The 22,661-nt window shown below is 44.0% G+C and overlaps 1 protein-coding gene across 3 annotated transcripts in view; it reads right to left on the bottom strand.

Annotated features, from left to right (window-relative positions):
- Positions 1–22,661, bottom strand: part of PRR16 (proline rich 16) — a 181,281-nt gene that overhangs the window by 33,944 nt on the left and 124,676 nt on the right. Inside the window, exon 3 of one of the 3 annotated variants that reach the window (XM_030004966.1) lies at positions 6,431–6,690. The exons of the other annotated variants lie outside the window; for them this stretch is intronic. The gene's annotated coding sequence lies outside the window, so the exon portion shown is untranslated. The remainder of the gene's footprint in view (positions 1–6,430; positions 6,691–22,661) is intronic. 3 annotated transcript variants of the gene reach the window in all.

Raw genomic sequence — 22,661 nt, 5'->3', positions numbered from 1 at the left:
ATCATTCATTTGCGTCTCACTGCTGCTTGCTTTTAGGTGGATCCAATTTGCCCAGGAATGAATTCTCCAGGGCCCATGCTGCCATTTACTACCAGTCTTCAAAAAAACAAAGTCATGAGGAAGACTATATTCACTATTAATCTCTCTACCCACATATTAAGTCTACAATGATTAGCTACAACAATATAGGACTGTTTATAAACTTAGTTTGTACTGTAGTATCTGCTCCATCGAATAGCCACTACACTTGATTGCAACCAAAAATGACGTGTTTTGTTTGCTTATATTCAGTGTACTTTGTGAGATTCCTCTGCAGATGTCAAAAAACCCAAACTACTTGCTTACCTCATGTTTCACCTGCTGATGGTCAGTCAGCCCTATGCTGAAAAATTTAAAGCAAATTTGACCTCAGATCCCTTATTTAGAAAGGGCAGAAGCAGCTCTAGTCTTGAAAAGCCTTTGTTATTGCACCAAAAATAAGAATTTATATAGTGTATAATTTCATAATCAAGGCATACATATACTGAAAGTTTCCTGAAAAACTGTTTCCAGTGCTCTGTGTACCTTCTACTTAGTCCTTTTAATATAAAATAAAAAGCATAACTATGTGAAATTAAAACATGAAGAAAATGCTTCTTTGATTTTGTTCATGTAATATATTTTGAAAACAGATCCAGTATAAACTGTTTCTCTGATAATCAGAAAATGTCTGTCAGTATTATGGTTTGATTTTAATAAATTCTCCCTCATTCCTGATGGAAGTATACAGGATTTACAAAAAATCAGAAGTGGTCTAACAAAAATAGTAAGCGTGGAATCTAGACTGCCAGAATACTACATGATTTACATTTTGGGCATTATGAGTGCATATGAGATTTCACTCATGTTTCTACTTTGTATCTGATTTTTCGTAACTAATATTCAACTTCTATTTCTTGGAACAGACTCAGAAACCCTTCTTTACCTTAGATTCAGTGGTATTGAAAAAATAATGTTACATAGAGCATGAATAGCAAAAACTAGGCAGACGTTCCATTGTGGTGTGGTGCGTTGACCTTGGCTGGCTGCCACGTGCCCAACTAGCTGCTCTATCACTTCCCCTCCTCAACTGGAAAGGGGGGGGAGAAAAGATGACAAAAGGCTCATGGGTTGAGATAAGGACAGGGAGATGTCACTCACCAATTACCATCATGGGCAAAACCAACTCAATTTGGGGAAATTAATTTAATTTATTGTCAATCAAAGGTCAGAGTAGGACAATAAGAAATAAAAATGAAACTTAAAAACACCTTCCCCCATTCCTCCCTTCTTCCCGGCCTCAACCTTATTCCCAATTTCGCTACCTCCTCCACCCAAGAAGCACAGGGGGATGGGGGGAATGGGGCTTACAGTCAGTTCATCACTGCCTCTGCTGCTCCTTGCTCCTCACACTCTTCCCTTGCTCCAGTGTGGGGTCCCACCTACAGGAGACAATCTTTCATTAACATCCCCAACGTGCATCCTTCCTACAGGCTGCAGTTCTTCATGAACTGCTCCAGTGTGGGTCCTTTCCATGGGGTGGAGTGCTTCAGGAATGGACTGCAGGTCCTGCCAGAAAACCTGGTCCAGTATGGGCCCGTCTCCATGGGGCCACAGGTCCTGCTAGGAGCCGGTTCCTGTGTGGGCTCTCCACGGGACCACAGCTTCCTTCAGGGCACATCCACCTGCTCCAGTGCGAGGTCCCCCACGGGCTGCAGGTGGATATCTGCTCCACCATTAACCTCCATAGGCTGCAGGGGGACAGCCTGCCTCACCATGGTCTTCCCCACGGGCTGCAGGGGAATCTCTGCTCTGGTCCCTGGAGCACCTCCTCCCCTTCTTTCTTCACTGACCTGGGTGCCTGCACAATTGTTTCTCTCACATATTCTCACTCCTTTCTCCCAGTTGCTATTGAGCAGCTTTTATTTCCCCTTCTTAAATCTGTTCTCCCAGAGGTGCTACCAACATCACTGATGAGCTTAGCTTTGGCCAGTGGCAAGTCCGTCTTGGAGTTGGCTGGAAATGGCTTTGTCTGACATGGGGACAGTTTTTGGCACCTCACAGAAGCCATCCCTGCAGCCCCCGCCACTATCAAAACTTGCCATGTAAACCCAATAGAGTTTACATGCCATTGCTGACAGCAGAGATGCAGGACAAGGTTCCCTGTCCAAGACCGGCACACACATGACATGAATGCAGGTTAAGGAGAAAACTGCACTTTTATTGCATTCAGGGGCAGCTGAAAAGTGGCAGCTCCTGAGAGATCCAGGGCATCCATGGTGTCTTTGTGCTGCAAGAACAGTGGGCAGGCACTTGGCCAAAATGGCCCAGAGAAGCCCTGGCAAGGGGCTGTGCTCAACATGGGCAAAGAAGACAAAAAACTCACAGGGAAAACAAGTCCTTCTAGACCCTAGATCCAGGCCACAAGTGGCATCTTCCTGCTGCAAGAACATCAGGCAGTTAATTTGCCAAAATGGCCCAGAGAAGCCCTGGCAAGGGTCTGGGCTCAATGTGGCTGAGTAAGGCAAAATCCCCCTGAAGACCAGGGCCAATCCTGACCCCAGACCAGGGCACCCATGGCATCTTCATGCTGAAAAAGAAGCATCCAATTGCTCCAAGAGCAGCAGGCAGGACCTTATCCAAAAAGGCCCAGAGGATCCCTGGCAAGGGGCTCCGCTCAATGCTTCAAAGGAAGGAAAAAAAACCTCTGGGGACCAGTGCCAACCTGAGCCAGGGTGGGGAAAATTCCTCCTGACTGCAGATTCAGGGCACCAGTGGTGTCTTCATGCTGTAAGAGCAGCTTCTATTTGCTGCAAGAGCAGCAGGCAGTCACTTACCCAAAATGGCCCAGAGGAGCCCTGGCAAGGGGCCCTGCTCAATGCTGCAGAGGAAGGCGAAACCCCCCTGGGACCAGTGCCAATCTGCCCCGGGGTGGAAAAATTCCTTCCTGACCCCAGAGCTGGCGCTCGATCGGCTGTTCCCTGAGCATGTGAGCAAGACCTGCCTCCCAGCCCCACGGGGTAGTCACACCTACCAGGGACTCCACCACTGCACGACCCCTTCCCTCCTGCATCCCGGATCCACCTCAGGGGCTTCCAGGAGTGGCAAAAGCCCCTGGCCAGATGGACCTTGGGGCGGGAATCCTTCCCGTGCCCGGCAGGACACCGCTGGGTGCTCCAAAGCACTGGGGAAGGTGCCGGCTCTGACAGCCCTTGCGACAATCTTTGCAGCCCATTCCTTGGTGCCGCTGCCACTGGCTCCGCAGGGGATGAGGACGGCGAGCTCGGCAGTGCTCCTCAAGCACCGACAGTGCATTCCCGTGGCCTTGGCAGGCCCCCGAGCCACCCTTTGCCACTGCTGTCCAGCTGAAAAGGCCTGACGGCCGTGGGCACCTCCAGGTCTTTGTGGCACTTCTCGTCTCCCCAGGAGCTTGTCTCCGTTCCCTGAAGGAAGGATGAAGCAGGATTTCCAGCCAGCAGACGCAGCTTTGAACGTGGCCCTGCCAGGAGCTGGGGCTGTGGCAGAGAACCTCCAGCAGCCTCGTCCAGCCTCGAGCCTTCCCTCTTCAGCCCCTCCAATTAACCCCACCGGCCCCTCAAAGACGTCCTCTCCCACGCCGTGGGGCGGCCGCCGGCCAGCTGCGTCCCCACGGCGCAGCCTGGCAGGCTGGCGGTGGGGCGTGGGGGGATGCCCCCATGGGGGGATGCCCCTTTTATCCTGTCCAGGCACGGTGATGCTGTGTTGCTGGGTGGTGGCACTGTGAGGTGGGGGTGGTGGGGCCCCCCATGTCACAGTGGAGGGCCGCACAGGAGGAAGGCCTTTGGGGTGGTGGCCCCGAGGAGGTCCCTGTGCCCAGGGGCTGGGGGCTGACCCCGCCCTTGGTGGCCATGCACTGGGCACAGCTGGGACAGCCTGCTGGCCTCCCTCCCTGTCAGCTCCTGGTGTGACCACGGCAGGGCCAAGAGGCAGGTCACAGCCTGCCCGGCCGTGGCCAGGGCCTTCTCCTGCTGCACCACAAGCTGCCAGGTAGCTCGTTAGCTGAGGGCGACAGAGCCTGTGCTCTCAGCCTGGAGGAGTCCAGCAGAGCCCTTCCCCCCGAGGACCCAGGAGACCCCCTTCAGCACAGGGCTCGGGCACTCCTGCAAGCCACGCTCCCTTCCCAGTGCGCGTGTGAGCAGGGGACATCATCCAAAGTCTTGCTGTGACATGAAGTCCTTGCGGTCATCTCCTGCTCTGCTTGTCCCATTCATAAAGTTCAGTGGCTGGACTAGGGAGCATGGGAAACACCCTGTCCAGCCTTGTACCTCTGCAAAGTCATCTTCCTGAGCAATGGCCGTGGCCTGGTCTTCTGCAGGAGAGGGCAGACAGCGCCTTTGGCACATGGAGGGCTGCTACGCTTCACTGCAATGCTTCAAACAACAGACCACAGCACGTGCCACTGCACTGAGGCTTCACGCTGTGGACCCAGCTGAGACCTTGGTCCTTGAGAAGAAAAGCTGGCCTGAGAAGGCAGGCCAGCCCCTTTGCCAACTCCCACTTTGCATCGAGCTGTAAAGATGGCATCAGGCTCATGTTGATGGGGGCTGCCCCTTGTCTCCATTGCACAAATACCAGCTGGAGTGCTCCAGGACGGAGAAGGTGGGGAGGTGCCTCCTTCTTGTTTCCCTCTCCCCTGCAAGCTGCGAGTGGCACAGGAGGGGAATATCTCAGGGCAGAGCTGGGAGTGCGAAGAAGAAAGGGGGACGTGTACGTGACGCGGCGCAGGGCTTTGCCCCCAGCCCTGGGGTACCATGCAAGTGTCTAAGCAGACCTGGATGGGAAGAAACACGGGCAAGTGAAGCAGCTCTTAGTGTATCTCTGAGGCTGAGCTTTAGTGGCCAGGAGACAGCAGCTGAACATGCCTTGCACTCTGGCTGCTGAGGCATCTTGACTCAGGCTAGGCTTGGGCAACTGATCAACCCTCCTGACTCTGCCAGGGCACTGCTAGGCCTGTGAGTGTGAGTGTTGTGGTGGGTTGACCTTGGCTGGCCACCAGGTGCCCACCAATCCACTCTATCACTCCCCCTCCTCAACTGGATGAGAGAGAAAATATGATGAAAGGCTCGTGGGTCAAGATAAGGACTGGGAGATCACTCAGCAATTACCGTCATGGGTAAAACAGACTCGACTTGGGGAAATTAATTTAATTTATTGCCAATCCAAATCAGGGTAGGATAATGGGAAATAAGGACAATAAGTTATCACAGAGATGCTACCAACATTGCTGACAGGCTCAGCTTTGGCCAGCAGGGCATCCGTCTTGGAGGCAGCTGGAAATGGATGTGTCCGACAAGGGGACATCTTCTGGCATCTTCTCACAGAACCCACCCCTGCAGCAACCCCCACTACCAAAACCTTGCCACATAAACCCAACAAACATGGTTACTCAGCCTATCTAAATTTGGGACCCTAGGAGCACTCCAAGTTTCCTAGTCCAAGCCTGTGTACCAACTGTGCCAAATCACTACCTGGCAAAAGGCAAGAGTGCAGCAATGCCCCTCCTCTGCCTCCTATTCCTGTGCAACGGTTTCTACCCAACAAAAATGTAGGATGTGTAGGTCACTGTTGACTATGTGTGGTCTTATCAACACAACAAGGAGATCACCTTCATCCACTCCAAGGCAGAAGCACACAGGTCAAATTAGACAAGGGATGAGATTACTTGCAAGTATAGGCAATGGGATCAGATCTACAGTTCATAGTTTTTCCAGTGAATATAGATGAAGCAGAGTGGTGCAAGGCTGGTTTACCAAAGAGACAATTTCCTGTTCAAGAGAAAACCAGTACAATACTTTCCTACCCATAGTACTTCATAATATTTCTCGTGTCCTAGTATCCTACGGCACGATGATAAAGCTCTCTGCTTTGTATTGCAGACATTTAAAGCTTCCACACATAGATTAAATTTTCTTTGAAAACACACCACACAAAACACAGTTGCTGAAAGCTCATGAAGTATTAACTTGAACACAATTTAAAAGATTCATTGCATGTCTGAGAAATAATTAATCTCCTACATGTATGGTTAATGAGTGATAGCGAACCAAATGTGTTAAAAGAGATACTAGTATATACAAATGCTTTTCTAATAGTTTTCCTGTCTCAGCCTGTGAATTCAGACTATAAGATCATCACTGAAGCTTGTTATGTTGGCAGTCTTGTTTCTAGAAATCAATGAGTCAGTTGTAATTTATTTACAACCTTACTTACTGTTCCCCTAGCCTTAAAAGTGGTGACTGAACAGTATGTCTTTGTACAGCTGGAGTTGAGTATCAGGAAAAAGAAGAGGCAGAAAACGAACAATGCATGTAAAATGCATTAATACTGTAAAATTTACATGTTGAGCCTTAAGTCTATATGAAGTTTTGCTTACCATATATACTGTTCTGTTTCAGCTTTTCCCTTGTTTAAAGCTTCTTCTGCCTCAGCAATTCAATTCAGGCTCTAAAAGTTGTTTCCCACATGGAAGAACAGCAAACAGTTTTAGTAGACATACTCCAAAGTGTGAATGTGATCAGAATTGACCTCGGATTATAACAAATTATAAACTACTTGGAACAGTCTTTCATTTTCTGTACTTCTGCATTGAACACTGGCATAACTCGCCTGTATACCACCGTGACAAGTTCAAACCTAAATGACAATGAAACAAAATGTAAATATATGCATTTTAAGTTTCCTAACAACATGAAGTCAATGTGAACTACTGGCCTTCAGATGAAGACACTGCATGCTTATTTTTCTAACATGAATTTCTCATGTTTTCCTGCCACTAAGACACAATATCCTTTTCACGCACATACATAACAGTTTACTCAAAATAATATATTCAAAGATTTTTCTAATTAGAACAATGCTTTGCAATATCATAAGAAAATAATTCTTTCAGTATTTATGACTGTTTTCCAAGTTTTGGCAAAACCCAAGTTCAAATAGCTTTCAAATAGTACAGCTAGTCTCCAAACAGTGTATAATTACAAGCCTGCAATTTAGACATATTCTTGAAATACTACTCGTATTTAAAAATCAGGTCACCACAACAACAAAAAAAAATTAAAATCATCAGTCTTTAAAGTACTCAGGATCATATTCAGTTGTTTATACAGATTTCAAATACATAATAACAAACTATGAATCATCATGGCTGTATTTTTTAATTTATCATTCAGGAGGTGTGATTACTGAAATGTTTTGAAGAAATCTGTCACAGAGTGATATACTTTAATTTCTCAGTAACAAATTATGACTGACATTGCAAAAATTATTATTAATAAATTTATCATGAAAATGGCTTTATTATGAATTATGAAAATAAACGCACCATCAAAATTTGGCCTATTGGCCTACACAAGCTTTCCTGCAGAAACTTGTAACTGATGTTATCAATCAGTTACTATCACAATGGAGGTAAAACATTCCACATAAGCTGTTGGAGGAGTCTCACAATTTCTTTTTGTGAACCATGAACTTTTTTGTCAAAAAACATGGGAGCCCTGAATCTTTATCAGATCACTCTCTTGCCTAACCTGTTCAGTAATTACTAACACATATGTTTATAAAAATTTCAGTGAATTTCTTGTTCTGTTGATTGCTACTCTCATATTTGTAGGTCCTTTTTTCATTAGTATTTCAATTCTCACAGTTTCTCAGGAGGAGACAATGTGAGAATTACTGATGTATTTAAAAATGCCTTAACATGCTGTGTTATATATCACAAAGAAACCAAAAATATAGCAGATTTTTTTTCTCTCTTTTATTTCTCTCCCCACCACCCCTTACCCCCCAGTTGGCTTCAGATGGAAAGAACAAAAAATGAAAGATTAAAAAAAAAAAGGCACCCCCCCCAACCCCCCAACTTCATCCTTATACTTTGTAGGATAAAAAGAAAAAAATCCCCCAACAAGTCCCTAGCAGAAAAAAGCTTGACTACTATCTTATTGATGCAAATATGTGTGGTGCTATTTCTGTTGCTAAAAATCCATTTGTGTTTCATGCATATCTGCAGGGATTATGTTTTAGAAAATAAACATGCATAAGAAGCTCTTCCTTATGTATTCATTACTTTACTGGTATTATGACAACTTGGTGCAGAAATATAAGTTAAAAATTTCTTAGAAGTAGCATGCTAGCTTACCTTAATTCTTATGAAAAGACACATTTTACTAGAAGGATTACTGAAATCACATCAAAACACAACTCAAATTCCTATTTTGGTTACATTTTCTCCTCAGTTACACTGGTGAAGCCCAACCACCTATCTGAAATATATCATAGTATGTAAATATGAAAACATTTCTCCTGCATACTTACATGCTTTTTAGATCCTAGTGAAGCCAAGACAAAAACCCACATCCATGTGACTAGGCTGATTCTTTTCCTTCATTTAATGGTAAAATCAAATAGAAGCACACAGGCTTAAATGTCTGTTTTTATTTAAAGGGTTCACTAGGTCTTTGCTTAACTTCACATTGACATAATCTAAGTGCCGAAAAGCAAAGACATGTAAGCATTAGATGTCACAAAAAAAAAAAAAAAAAATTTAAAAATTCACTTTCTCTTCTTTCATAGACTGTCTCATGGACTGACTCACCAATTTGGGGGATAATATTTTCATCCCTGTATTATCAACATTGTTTTCAACACAAATCCAAAGCATAGCCCCATACTATGAGGAAAGTTAACTCTATCGCAGCCAAAACCAGCACATTCTCCAGCCCTTGTTCCATACTATTTACGTCATGCTCAGGTCTTACACTATCCAGTAGATGCTCATTACCCACCACCACCCTTCCCATTCTTTGATACAATACACAGATATAATTCCCTTAGTCTATGGACTACCCCTGTGAAATGTCAGTATATTGTCCATAAATGTCCACAAATGTCCACTGAGTTCACTTAGTCCATGACTTTGGTCTCCATCTCTTATGGTTGTCACTTGGGACAGGAGAGGTTGTGAGTTACTGGGCACCAAAGCCAGCTCAGGTCAGGTCACTGCTGTACTTGCACTACTTCTTGTAAGGCTTGTCCTCCATTGGTTCAGGTGGTTTCTGCTATAGTAATTCCTATAACATGCAACTCAGATCCTGGGTTACAACAATTTAAAGGTATTTCCATTAAAATTTCCAGCCCAGGTCCCTTTGGGGTTTAACATTGCAACAAACTCCTCCCCTTGCCCCTGCTCCGGCTTCAACTTATCCACAGACTGCAGTCCCTTAGGGATGTACCTGCTTCAAGTGCAGCCTTATCTATAAGCCACAGTCTCTTCAGAGGTATATCTACTGCGGCGTAGACTTAGCCACAGTCGCTTTGAGGTGTACCTGCTCCAGCATGGCCTTACGTATGGCCACAGTCCCTTCAGAAGTAAAACTGCTCCAACATGGCCTTAGCCATGGCTGCAGTCCCTCCAGGGGTGTACCTGCTCTGTCGTGGACTTACCCACAGCCACACACCTTGAGGTGCTCCAGCACGACCTCATGCACAGCCACAGATGCTTCACGGTGTACCTGTTGCAGTATGGACTTATCCACAGACACAGTTGCTTTGAGGTGTACCTTCTCCAGCGTGGACTTCTCCTTGGGCCACAATCCCTTCAGAGGTATACCTGCTGTGGCACAGACATAACCACAGAAACAGACGCTTCAAGATATACATGCTCTGGCGTGGACTTATCCATGATCACAGATGCTTCAGGGTGTCCTACTCCTGTGTGGGCTTATCCACAGGTCACAGTCTGTTCCACTCGAGTTCACACTGGAGTTCCAGCCTGTCCTCTACAGCAGCACAGAAACAGCAGCTATGCCCTGGCCATCTGCCAGCCCAGGCACATCGCCATTGCTGTTAGCAAAGTGTTCGCAGGCACAGCAGAGTAAGATGATAAGTAGTACAGCAGGCAGTGAAAGCAAAAAGCAGCCACTCATGACCACCAGATTATAATACACAGTGAGGCAAGCAAGCCCCATGCAAGCACAGGAGCTTGCCAATTAAAAGCTAAACAGCAATAACAGCTATACATTTTACCTAGCACATTCCAATCAAATCTGTCGTTCTCTCAAACCCTTCGAGATGCATGTTGGGCACCAAAATGGACCAGAATGTGCTGGTTTTGGCTGGCATAGAGTTAATTTTCTTCATGGTAGCTAGTATGGGGCTATGTTTTGGATTTGTGCTGAAAACAGTGTTGATAATATAGGCATGTTTTCATTACTGCTGAGCAGTCCTTACACAGAGTCCAGGCCTTTTCTGCATCTCACCCCACCCCATCAGTGAGTAGGCTGCGGGTGCACAAGAAGTTGGGAGGGGACACAGCCGAGACAGCTGACCCCAACTGACCAAAGGGATATGCCCAAGGACATATGATGTCATGCTCAGCATATAAAGCTGGGGGAAGAAGGAGGAAGGGGGGACATTCAGAGTGATGGCGTTTGTCTTCCCAAGTAACCATTATGTGTGATGGAGCCCTGCTTTCCTGGAGATGGCAGAACACCTGCCTGCCGATGGGAAGTGGTGAATGAATTCCTTGTTTTGCTTTGCTTCTGTGCATGGCTTTTGCTTTACCTATTAAAGTGTCTTTATCTCAACCCACGAGTTTTCTCACTTTTTCCTTCTGATTCTCTCCCCAATCCCACTGGGTGGCGGGGAGTGAGCGAGCAGCTGTGTGGTGCTTAGTTGCCAGCTGGGGTTAAACCATGACAGTCACTATGACTGATCTGGAGTATGCCTTTCTGCTGTAGATTTTACATGCAGATACAGCAAGATGGTTTGATCTGAAATCATAATTCTAAAAGGTAGAGAGGCACTTCCATATATAGCCATAAAAGGCATCTAACTCCTTAATTTCAAGTCACCGTACAAGTAGAAGCGATTCATTATCACTGCACAATTTGTACTGAGTTGTGCCTGTTTATAAAAAACAGTGTTTGACATTTTAATTTTCCACTGCTTCTGGCATGCTTAACTGCTTTTATTTCATCTCTTTTCTTTGTCAAGTACAAAATTGCACCTGCTGGAAACATCGAAAGGTATATTTTTCATCTGTCTTTTAATGAAAGGTGTATCAGTTCTTTTAATGGCTAACAGGGAGCATTAGGGTAAATTACTTTGCCCTCCTCCTTACCACTGTAGATCTTCAAAGTGATTTCCTCAGACTTAGTGTATCTCTTTTTTAAGAGATGTCCAATTCTAATTTGAAAACTTCATAGTGTGTATTACTGACTACTTCTCCAAGTAAGTTGCTCCAGTAGCTACACACCTCACTGTGAAGAATTTTTAGCATATTTCTAGACTGATATTATTAACTTAGGCAACAGTAACTTGTCCTTTTACTATTTTAATGGATCCTCTGCTGTCAGAAGCTTTATTTCCACTGAATTAATGAATAAGCTTTCTTCTAAACATTTTATTTGTTAAGTTAAAGCAACTCATATCCAGAAAATTTTAACTTCCAGGAAAGCTTTAAGTATGAAATAATTTTTTAAAATTTTTTCCTGAATTTTTATTCTGCATTATGTTTTCTGAAGATTGATTGTAAGGAAAGGACATTCTCCAGTAACAGCCTCTCTAAATGTTGGAACACTTAGACCCTGCTTGTGGTGGGTTGACCCTGGCTAGATGCGAGGGTGCCCACCAAACCTGCTCTATCACTCCCCTCCACAGCTGGACAGGGGAGAGAAAATATAATGAAAGGGTCATGGGTCGAGATAAGGACAGGGAGAGATCACTCGCCAATTACCATCATGGGCAAAACAGACTCGACTCAGGGAAATTAATTTATTGCCAATCAAATCAGAGTAGGCTAATGAAAAAAAAACCCCAAATCTTAAACACCTTCCCGCCACCCCTTCCTTCCTCCCGGGTTGAACTTCACTCCCTACTTTCTCTACCTTCTCCCCCGCAGCAGCGCAGGGGGATGGGGAATGGGGGTTGGGGTCAGTTCATCACATGTTCTCTCTGCTGCTCCTTCCTCCTCAGGGGCAGGACTCATCACTCTTCCCCTGCTCCAGCCTGGGGTCCCTCCCACAGGAGACAGTCTTCCATGAACTTCTCCAATGTGAGTCCTTCTCACAGGCTGCTGTTCTTCATGAACTGCTCCAGCCTGGGGTCCCTTCCATGGGGTGCAGTCTTTCAGGCACACACTGCTCCAGCGTGGATCCCCCGCGGGGTCACAAGTCCTGCCAGAAAACCTGCTCCAGCGTGGGCTCCTCCTCCACGGGGCCACAGGTCCTACCAGGAGCCTGCTCCAGTGCAGGCTTCCCACGGGGTCACAGCCTCCTTCAGGCATCCACCTGCTCTGGCCTGGGGTCCTCCACAGGCTGCAGGTAGATATCTGCTCCACTGTGGACCTCCATGGGCTGCAGAGGGACAGCCTGCCTTACCGTGGTCCTCACCACGGGCTGCAGGTGAATCTCTGCTCCGGCGCCCGGAGCACCTCTTCCCCCTCCTTCTTCACTGAGCTGGGTGTCTGCATGTTTGTTTCTCTCACATATTCTCACTCCTCTCTCCAGCTGCAATTGCACAGTTTGGTTGGGGTTTTTTTTTCCCCTTCTTAAATCTGTTCTCCCAGAGCCACTACCACCATCACTGATTGGCTTGGCCTTCGCCAGCGGCGGGTCTGTCTTGGAGATGGCTGGCATTGGCTCTATCGGACACAGGGGAAGCATCTAGCAGCTTCTCACAGAAGCCACCCCTGTAGCGCCCCCGCTACCAAAACCTTGCCACCCAAACCCAATACACTGCTTTTGCTGTTCAACTTGCTCATCAGGACTAGTAAGTCTCTAGGAATCACTGATCCAACATAGAGCCCCTAAAGTGAGCAAGTCTAAATCAGATGGCCAGGCATGTGGCCTGGCCTGTACTTCACCACACCAAAGTCTATTTCTTTCTAGAGTGAATCATCATTCATACTCAAGCAGAAGAGCTCTGTGCTGAATACTTTCTTCAAAAGGCAGTTACAGAGAACGTTTGCCATCTGGAAATGTTTAATAACTGCCTGATGTAGTAGCCACTCAGCATACATTTTTGATAGAATCACAGAATATCTCAAGTTGTAAGGGACCCATAAGGATCACTGAGTCCAACTCCCTGCTCCTTGGAGGACTACCTAAAACTAAGCCATATGACTAAGAGTGGCATCCAGACACTCCATGAACTTTGACAGGCTTGGTGCCTTGACCACTTCCCTGGGGACCCTGTTCCAGTGACCAACTATCCTCTCAGTGAAGAACCTTCTCCTAATTTTCCTAGTACTACCTATCTTTGCTCCAAAGCCTAGAGAGTTTTTTGCATGATAACTAAAACATTCCTATCTTTATTTTAATCTATTAACTTTGGTATTGTGATGGCTGTAATTTATTAATAACTTTCTCCTAGAAAGATGTGCTCTGAACTAGTAAAGATAGTAAAGATTGGAGATGTTCACCCACTGGAAGAAGTATCTTTTCTAACCCAAGAGTTACATTACCAGTTACCATACTACCACTATATAAAGACATCACTGTGGGTATACCATGACTCACTTAAGGTGGCACCAACACATCTTCGGGTTATTATATAAACGACCCTGAAGAGGAACCATTCACATCTGTTCAGAGACATGAGCCAGGGAATATTTATACTATGCCCACAGAAGCTCATTTCTTCAGGCCTCTACACAAAACTGATCCTCCTTGCACTCTACTATGTCTTTCAAAGTTCTTAATCAGAATTTAACTGCCTTTCCGGTCATCACACATCAAACAGAAGTGCTGATGTGACTAAATACTTTTAGCAGCATCTAATCAAGTCCCTGCTTTCTGAAGAGTGAGAATATACAGTCCATCCTTAGGGACATGCATAGGTCAAAAGGACAGGATCATAGAATCATAGAATGGTTTGGACTGGAAGGGACCTTTAAAGGTCATCTAGTCCAACCCCCTTTGCTATAAGCAGGGACATCTTCAACCAGATCAGGTTGCTCAAAGCCCCACCCAAACTGACCTTGAATGTTTCCAGGGATGGGGCATCTACCACCTCTCTGGACAGCCACTTCCAGTGTTTCACCACACTCATCATAGAAAATTTCTTCCTTATATCTAGTATGAATCTACCCTCCTTCAGTTTAAAACCAATACCCCATGTCCTATCCCTACAGGTCCTACTAAAAATCCATCATCATCTTTTTTAAAGGCCCCCTTTAAGTATTGAAGGGCTGCAAGAAGGTCTCCCCAGGGTCTTCTCTTCTCCAGGCTGAACAACCCCAACTCTCTCAGCCTTTCTTCATAGCAGGGGTATTCCATCCCTCTGATCATTTTTGTGGCCCTCCTCTGGACCCGCTCCAACAGGTCCATGTCTTGCTTGTACTGAGCACTCCAGAGCTGGATGCAGTACTCCAGGTGGGGTCTCACCAGAGAGGAATAGAGGGGCAGAATCACCCCCCTCAACCTGCTGGCCACACTTCTTTTGATGTAGCCCAGGATACAGTTGGCTTTCTGGGCTGTGAGTGCACACTGCTGGCTCATGTCCAGCTTTTCATCCACCAGTATCCCCAAGTCCTTCTCTGCAGAGCTGCTCTCAATCCTTTCATCCCCCAGCCTGTATTGATACTGGGGGTTGCCCCAACCCAGGTGCAGGACCTTGCACTTGGCCTTGTTGAACCTTATGAGGTTCACATGGGCCCACTTCTTGAACTTGTCCAGGTCCCTCTGGATGGCATCCCTTTCCTCAGGCATGTCAACCACACCAGTCAGCTTCGTGTCATCTGCAAACTTGCTGAGGGTGCACTCTAATCCCACTGTCTATGTCATTGATGAAGATATAAAACAGTATTGGTCCCAATATGGACCCCTGAGGGACACTACTCATCACTGATCTCCATTCAGACATTGAGACATTGACCACTGCGCTCTGGCCATGACCACCCAGCCAATTCCTTATCCACTGAATAGTCCACCCATCAAATCCGTGTCTCTCCAATTTACAGAGAAGGATGTTGTGGGGGACCATGTCAAAGGCTGTACAGATAGATGACATCCATAGCTCTTCCCTTGTCCACTGATGTAGTCACTCCATCACAGAAGGCTACTAGGCTGGTCAGGGAAGACTTGCTCTTGGTGAAGGCATGCTGGCTGTCTTGAATCACCTCCCTGTCCTCCATGTGCCTTAGCACAGCTTCTAGGAGGATCTGTTCCATGATCTTCCCAGGCACAGAGGTGAGGCTGACAGGTCAGTAGTTCCCAGGGTCCTCCTTTCTAGTCTTTTTAAAAATGGGTGCAATGTTTCTCTTTTTGCAGTCACTGAGGACTTCATCTGACTGCCAGGAGTTTGAAAATATCATGGACAGTGGCTTAGCAACTACATCAGCGAATTCCCTCAGGACTCTGAGATGCATCTCATCAAGTCCCATAGACTCAAATATGTTCAGCTTCCTCAGGTGGTCTCAAACCCGATCTTTTCTTACAGTGGGAGGGACTTTGCTCCTCTAGTCCCTGTCTTGAGGTCCATCCTCTTGAGAGGTGTGGGAAGAGAAATTTCCAGTGAAGACTGAGACAAAATGTTGTTGAGTACCTCAGCCTTTTCCTCATCTCCTGTTACCAGTTTGCCAGTCATGTCCATCGGCGGGGTACACTTTTTTTGACCTTCCTTTTCTGCCTGACACACCTATAGAAGCCCTTATTATTCTTTACATCCCTTTCCAAGTTCAGATCCAGCTAAGCCTTGGACTTCCTGACCGTATCCCTACACAACTGGGCAACGTCCCTATACTCTTCCCAGGATACCTGCCCTGCTTCCATTGCCTGTGCATTTCCTTCTTGCCTTTTAGTTTGACCATCAGGTCTTGACTCAGCCATGCTGGTCTCTTGCCTTCCTTTCCTGATTTCTTACACCTGGGGATTGAGAGCTCTTGCCCTCTATGGAAAGAGACCTTAAAGATCTGCCAGCTCTGTTCTGTTCCCTTGTCCCTGAGGGCAGTTTCCCAGGGGGTCCCATTGACTAACTCCCTGAACAGCTGGAATTTTGCTTTGCTAAAATTCAGGGTCCTCACTTCACTCTTCTCCTGACTCATATCCCTCAGGACTGTGAACTCCACCAGTGCATGACCACTGCAGCCCAGGCTGCCTCCAATCTTGATGTCACTGATTAGCTCACTTGCGTTGGTGATCAACAGGTCCAGTATCATGTCCCCTCTGGTAGGGCTGGCTATTACCTGGCTTAAGAAGTTATCCTCAATGCGCTCCAGGAGTCTCCTGGATAGCCTACAGCTTGCCGTGCTACTTTTCCAGCAGATGTTGGGGTGGTTGAAGTCCCCCAGTAGGAGAAGAGCCTGCGAGCATGATGCCTCCTGTACTGGGGTAAGAAGGCTTTGTCAATAGGCTCCCCTTGATTGGGCGGCCTATAGCAAACACCAACCACAAGGTTCTCTTTGTTGCCTCAGTCTTGAATTCTTTTAACCTGCTCATGGCTATTCTTCAGAGACAGCTCTTCACAATTTATCCAATTCTTGACATAGGAGGCAATCGCTCTGCCCGTCCTTCTTTGCCTGTCCCTTCTGAACAGCCTGTAGCTATCGATAGCCACACTCTAGTCATCGGATTCATCCCACCAATTGCTTCAGCTGGGCTGTCAGCCATGTCACCTTTTTAGAGGAACACACCTTAATTCCTTTGAGGTATTTCACCAGTGTTCCCTGTTGGCTCCTATTACATCAGGAGCCACTGGCTCATCTCCATAAGACTTAAGTGTGCTCCAGTGTACCCAGCAAGTCTCAGAGCAACAGCCTGAGGGCCCTCGCTAGCACCCCATCCCTCTAACTTTGGCATGCCGTCCCATGGCTTGTCACAGGTAAGCCTGATACTAACCCACTCCCACTTCAAGTCTAGTTTAAAGCTCTGTCAATCAGTCCCTCTAGCTCAGGAGCAAAGACCCTCCTCCCCCTTTGAGAAAGATGAAACCCATCTGACAGCAGCAGGCCTGGGGCTGTGTAGACCAGCCCATTATTGAAAAAACCCAAATTCTGACAGTGACACCAGCCACAGAGACATGCATTAATAGACTGAGTCCATCTGCTTCTTCTAATATCACTGCCCGCAACGGGAAGGATAGAGGAAAAACTCTGAAGTAGGCCTACAGCAAGACTAGGGATAATAATGGACTCCTAAGAAGTCTTGTTCCTTCTATGAGAAGCTTAGTTGTGTCCAAGCTGAAATACAAAAACAGCTGATAGATAGGATCCAGCAGTGCCTGGGATGCTTTGGCTAGACCTGCCACTTCAGCCAAGAAAGAATGGGCAGCGGGTAGCACCTTGTGCACTAGGCAATGGCAACCTGACACAGACACCCAGAAACAGACTAAATCAACTGAAATGTCACCAGGCCTGCACACTTGCGCCAGACCAAGGCTGTACAGCTGCAAAGCTGCCTGGTAGGTGCACATCAGCTATAAATGACCATGGAACAACAGCCAAACAAGCAGCACCTATCCCAGTGGAAAAACCCATGGAAGTCAAGACGTGCCATCCACTTTCAGCTCCTCCATCTAGCTCTGTTGCACAGAGTTGACCCCAGTATGTATGTCTACCTCTATCATCTATCTTGCAGTAAAACACAAACCTTTGTATATTTAACACATTATTGTTGTGAAGCTAAAACCAGATGTATATTCTGGCCAGTTGGTAAAATGTTTTTATGTAGCTTTTACTTTTTCTTCCCACTTTTGACATCTATTCAGCAGCATTCATTAATCTGTTTGTCCTCCAAATCACTTGATTTTGCCTCAATACCAACAAAAACTGTGTTTAAAATCATCGTATACATAGCTAAATGTGAGAAGTCTGTAATTTATCTCTTTGGTATCCTTTTATTCCTTTAGGTCCTTCTAAACTAAAAATGTATTTTATTGGAGGACTGTACCCCATACAGTCCATCCAGTTTTAATACTTTCTTACTCCTAAGTCAGCTAGTGTAAAATTATCTTGGTGGCGTCAGATATTTCCTGAATCTAGACTTGTAAATTCTCTAGAGGCAGAGACTGTCACCACCCATTTCTATCAGGAGTATTACACACTTAGACGTTAAAACTTGAACAAGTGGAAGCCCTGCTGAATGAAAGAAACTCATTATTTTTTTCCTTGCATTTTAAAATAGCAAAGTTAGGATATTTTAAATACTTTATTCCTAGTTTCCATTCAAGGGAAGTTCTAAGCATTTTTAAGCCCTATCAGTGAATATATTTTAGGAGATATTTGTTGATCATGTATTTGGACATTTGGAGTATGCGAAACTTGCTTTCCTACATTTTACTGCTTGGCATGAGCCACCCATTGAATATTACAGCTCTTTGGAAACAGATAAAAAAAAAAAAGGGGGGGGTGTCAATTTCCAATATAAAAAGAAAATTGCAATTCCAAATTTGTACACAATGTCCTGTTAACATCCATTGGGGAAGTAAGGGCTGATGTGAGAGCAGCAAGCAATCCTATGCTCCACTAAACAAACACACAAGACAGTTCTTACATTTACAGCAGTCATTCTGTAAGATTTTCTTGTCCATGACATTGTTGCAAATACTTTGATAAAGATTTGATTAAAACAATATCGTGAGATAGGAGTGTGAAGTTTGCAACATAGTTATAGAGACTTAGGAACATTACAAACTGTGCTAAGCATAATCATAAGAATACAAGTATTGTTGACAGTCAGTTAACCACAGAATTCTAACACAGATTGGTTAATTACAGTGGTTTGCTTTAAGAAATCGTTATGGACCTTAGTTCTGTTGCTTAGAAACCCTACTTTGATCAAAGTTCCGGTTAATGGATTATGTGAGATCGACCAATGATTGTTTTAACATAAGAATATTAATAAGGTAGTATGATTAGAAGACCAATCATAGAAAAAGAATTAACATAGAATGTACTTTTGTTTAATCTAATATAATGGCAAGAATCATACTGCACAGAATCACCTAAGAAGAGGTCAAGAAGCGGACAAGTGAGGAAGACTATGGAAGACCACCAGAGGGCTTCTGAAGACCACCAGAGACCTTCAACGCGCTTGTGTAAAGGACATTTACATATGTTAATAGTTTCTCGGAAAACTAATGATTATGTATAACATTTCTCGGAAATCTAGTGAATATGTATAACAGGTGTGTATTTAACCTGCACAGTTAGACTAGACAGGTGCACACGATAGGTGGAGCGATCCCCCACCTACCCCCCGTGTGCCCAGCGCTGCAATAAAGGAGTGCCTGCTTCTTAACTTCTCATTGCTGTTAAGGAGTTTTATTCCGGATTTCGGCAACAACATATGCTGCCTTAAAGACTTGACTGGACACAAGCTAGGAGTATTCATATTGGTCAGAAATTATAGCATTTTGACAGAAGTTTTATTTCACTTCAGAACAATAAGAAGTTATTAAAAATTCATGGAAACAAATATACCATTAAAATTGTTTCAAGAAAGGTTTTATTTCTGTCTTCTGATAGATTTACTACTATGAGCTACAAAAATAGACCACCTGAGCTACGAATACTTTGACGGGAAGTTGAAAGCCCCAGGGAACCTCAGCCTTTTAGTCTTCAGGCTAAAATCAGAGTCTAGAAGGCCAGGCCAGTTCTGACAAGAAACTACATAGGTTTCTGATGGAAAGCTTTTCATGTTGCTCGAAGAGATGATAAAAAATGCCCACTCTTTTCTCTCCTCCAATATTCAAGCATGAAGGATTGTGTCAGAATCTTTATTCTGAATATTAAGGATGAAAAGCACTGACCATAATGCTGTGAATATTTTCATCTGTAACAGACACATCAAGAAGCCCTTAAATCTGTGAAATACAACACCTTTTGTTTGTGAAAACCACAGAGACCTTAGTTTCAATCATCTGCTTAAAATTAAACTCAGTAATAGCATGGGGAGTCAAACTGGCTGTCTGGTATCAGTGAATGCATGCTAAGGCAGGGAAGGTAAATTGTTTTCTCTCTTGTTCAATTCCTGGCACTTACTGTTGATGATTGTCGTGCTTCCAGTTAAAAGTGAACTGAGAGTATCTGAATATCCTTTACAAACATTTTTATTGTCACATCTAATAAATTTTAGTAATATTGATCCACATTAAATAAAGCTAAACACTCAGAGGCAAACTATCTCATTTTTATGCTACTGTGCATTTGTGGAGAAAGAAAGGGAGGAGCAGGAAGGAGAAGATAATGAAAGGGTACAAAAAGCCAAACTTTCAAACTACCCAAGTACTATATAATTCTGGTAGAATTAAACCCTGGGCTAGGCAAATTTCATGGTTTGTGTTTCCTGTAGTGCACTGAGGCACTGCCTTCTTACTACACTGACCTGCAGACATGTCTGGCTATGCAAGGGATACTGAGATATAATGTCCCTTATATCTGATTTAGTATCAGGTCTAGAAATGCTGCAGTGCTAGGAACGCAGTCCCTCCAGGAAGTTGTTTGTCATTGCCTCCCAGTGCTCCTCCTGGGCAGGGCAGCTATGCATCACACCTTCTTTCATGCTGTATCTAAAGGACAAGTCCCAGAGATATTATCTCACTATCTCATTAGAATCGTTGTTTAAATTTATCATTTTCCTGCATTTCCATCATTTTCATTTAAATCCTGCAGGACAGGATTTAAAGCACTTAACCACATTTTTCTTTATTTACTATGTATTATTAAATCTCATGTTTTCTATGCACTCATTAATGGGTTCTACATTCACTTGACAGCTAATAATATAAGTCCCCTCTACTGCTAATTATAGAAGTCCTACTGAACGCCCTTAGCTTTCTCCATTTTTTCTCTATTTTCAGTTCTAGCACAGGAACTTCCTTTTAATAAGGATATCACCCCTATTTTTCAGTTATATCCTAAACAGCAAAAGTGACTTTTATTCCTTTTAGTCAGTGAGCTAAAAAGAGAGAAGCATTTAAAATACTTTCCTGTCTAGGTAACGTAGCACAAGTTAAGGTATCAGCAGATTTATTTATGAACATTCTTCAAAACCTCTGTATTTTAAAACTGCTGGAGTACATGGAGGCAGCTTTCAAATACAGGTGAATTTTGCTGTTTCCAGCATGGACAGAATGGCCTGACTATATTATTTCTGATTCTGCCCGCACTATACCCACTCTTCCCACTGTGCTAGACTCATTTCACAAGCATATGCATGTCCCATGCTTTAAATAAATAAATAATTTTTAAAAAGCCTCTGTTTCTTACAGATACAGAAAGGCCCATACTGTCTTATAACCCAAAAAAGAATGAAAGCAAGCAAAATAAAAATCACTTTATCTGTTCATTTTTTGGTACTGATTCAACTGGACTGGTTTAACAACACAGTATGAGGAAGCTGGTCCACACAGATATGGATAAACTTAGAAGTTGTATCCAGTCCATTTCTTTCATACATTTCCTCAGTACAGACAGATGTATTGCTGTCCAATGTGAATGAAGTGCATTTTCACCTGTAACAATTACTATGTAGTAGTGTAAGTGCTTTTCTTCGTATGTGTCTTGTTACATACTATTGAGAAATAACTGCTATATAGTTTTCTCATAAGAGTAAATACATGATATTGTAAGAATCAGCAAGGCTTTTCTTTTGCTTTGCATTATCTTCAATGAATCAGTATTACCTCATATCAAATATTTTCAAATCTAACATTTACCAAAGTAGATGTCACTGTGGAATCTTTTTTATAAACAAGGAAGAAACTGGAACATACAGACATACAAACAGCTTTTTACGTAGTACCAGAAAGATTCTGCAACCAGTCCTTTTGCAGTGGGTGTGAGGAAAGTGCACTGGCTTTGTTTCAAAAGTCAGCTTCCACTGGTGTTGGTTGTAGTTCATCTTAATGACTGCTAAACACAATGTTTTGTCTCACATGGGTTTAAAGCCCAAAATTAACATTATAAAGTTGAACCATGTAATCATGTTGAAATTGTGACACTGAAGGAAAACAATCTTCCATTAAAATTACAGTATGTTAGTTAGTCCTTGGTGATGGAAAATAATGTAATTTGTAGCTCCAGTACACAATCATCACTGTACTTGCAAAAAAATTAAAAACAAAATGTTCTGTAGGCATTAGAGATTTATACAAAAAGATATTATCATCATGTTCTGTTTTTCACATGCTAATTTATCCAGGAAGGAGACTGACATGCATTAATAACTTTCATTTAGCAAAGTCAACGTTGAACTGGAAAGGAAATAAATAAAAACTTCTATGAAAAATTCTGCCACTGACTGGCTTTTTTCTTGCTCTCTTAAGCTTAAAGTGATTCAAGATTAAGTAATGATAATAACCTTACTTAAAGAAAAACAAACTCTGAGATTGATGTAGTCATCATCAGGCAAGCACTGCTGAAGAATTACATAAATATATTTGTTCAAAATTCCTTTTTTTGCTTCATAGTTTACCTATTACTTTTCCCTTCCTATGGTTTTTTTTTTTTCATTATTCCTTGCAAGATTGTGAAAGAAATCAAGTCAAAACTTCAGGCAAACAATATAAAGGGACAGATCTGAGATCAGAAAAGTCTTATAAATATAACTTCTTATTATGAACATAATTTACAATCAACAGTGAGGCAGACTGTGCTCAGTTCCTTAGAG

The sequence above is a fragment of the Aquila chrysaetos genome, chromosome Z (assembly GCF_900496995.4).
Source record: "Aquila chrysaetos chrysaetos chromosome Z, bAquChr1.4, whole genome shotgun sequence".
Taxonomy (NCBI): domain Eukaryota; kingdom Metazoa; phylum Chordata; class Aves; order Accipitriformes; family Accipitridae; genus Aquila; species Aquila chrysaetos.
This window is presented reverse-complemented; position numbering and strand designations above follow the sequence as displayed.